The sequence below is a fragment of the Microtus oregoni genome, unplaced genomic scaffold (genome assembly GCF_018167655.1).
Source record: "Microtus oregoni isolate MIOR12 unplaced genomic scaffold, Mior012 000103F_ref0000194, whole genome shotgun sequence".
NCBI classification, from domain to species: Eukaryota; Metazoa; Chordata; class Mammalia; order Rodentia; family Cricetidae; genus Microtus; species Microtus oregoni.
This window is the reverse complement of record NW_024544717.1, coordinates 3,722,825-3,724,483: the sequence shown is the minus strand read 5'-3', so window position 1 is coordinate 3,724,483 and position 1,659 is coordinate 3,722,825.

Below are 1,659 nucleotides of genomic sequence, written 5' to 3'. Positions count from 1 at the left end.
GGCGCCGGCGGGGACGCCGGGCCGGGCTGGGGCGCTCGCGGGCTCCCGGCTCGGGCAGCAGTGGCGGTAGCGGCTGCTCTGGATCAGGAAGCGACCGCACCAACAGGGCGGCGGTGGCAGCTGCAGCAAGGGCCCTTCCCCGCCGCCCCTCCCGCTGCGCTCCGATAGCCTGCGCGCCCCTGCCCCCTGCGCCGCCACCTCTCTGCTCCCCTAGGCCGTGCGCAAAGTCCCCGGGCCCCGAGAGGTTGGCCTAGGCGGGGAGACCCCCGTCTTGGAGTGGCCTCTCTCAAGCTAGGCGACCCCTAGGCGGGGAAGCCTAGCCCTCCCTCGAGCCCCAGCGGCGCTCACCACCCCCTGCCGGGAGGGAGAATTTACAAGAGCGAAGAGGGCAGCGCGACCCTCAACCGCTGCCGCCTCCCTCTGCGCCACCAGGAGGGAGGAGGACAGGGCTCTCTACGCTCGCCGCCGCCGGGCCAGCAGCAGCCCGAGCGGGGCGCCGCCGCTCTCCCCACCCGCGCCCCTCGCCCTGGCGCGCCCCCTCTCCTTGGGGCCGCCCACCCGGCCCCTGGCTTCTCCCCTTGCCCGCCGCTCCTGCGCCCACAGTGGGGTCCCCAGCCGGGAGGCTGGAACCCGGCACGGGTGTATGTACACACACACACTCACACACGCTCGCGCGCACGTTCACATACATACACACACACACATACACACACACACACACACACACACACACACACACACACCAGGACGCGTCGGTTCCCTTCGCTCCTCTTCCAGCTGTTTTCCTTGCAGCCCATTGAGACTGGGGGAGGGGGTGTATGCTGGATGTTCTTTGGCCCCTCTCTGGAGAGAGCGGATTGGGGTGAGGGAGGGGGTGATTTTAATCTAAATCGGGGGGGGGAGGAGGATGGGGGAGGGGGAGAGAAAGAATCAGAGGAGGAAAAAAAATAGCCACTTACTGTAAAGTGTAAATGGATCTGGGGTTGCGTGGGGAAGGGGGGACAGAGGGAGAGACACAGTGTCCTGCGGCTGCTGTAGCTCTAGCTGCGGCTCCACAGGGCTTGTTTTGGATCCCCCTGCAGTGAAACAGGTCCTGTACGGCTCCGCCACTGTAGTAGAAATGATGTCTGCGGTATACTCTGCTTTCTCCTCCTCCTCCCCCCTCCCCTCCCTCCTCCCTCCGCCCGCCCTCCCTCCCTCGCGCTCTCTCTCGCGCTCGCTCGCTCGCTCCAGTATGTAAATGTGTAATAGAAGCCAAATATGGAGCAGTTGGCTGCCGCCGCCACAGCTCAAGGATCCGACTTCATGGGGGGGGGGGGGGGGGGGGCACCCTCTGGCAGGCGGCCCGGCGAGCCGCACAGAGCACGGCGAGCGCACGGCGCGGCTGCCGGCCCGCGCCCTTAACCCTTGTATGCACCCGACCGGAGCAGCGGTCCCTCCAGCGGAGGCCCGGTGCCTCTTCCTAACTGCGGCTCCGGATCCCGGACGTCGGCCTGAGGGGACTGTGCCTTCCAGGTTTGAGAAAGGGGCGGGGAAGTTGGGGCGATGAGGTCATTGGAGTGGTGACCGATCGGTGCTCTCGCGCCTCCTCGGCTCCTTGCAACCTAGTTGGAGGGGCCAAGGCGAGTGCACTGTGCAACTCCGGTAACCTGGAGTACT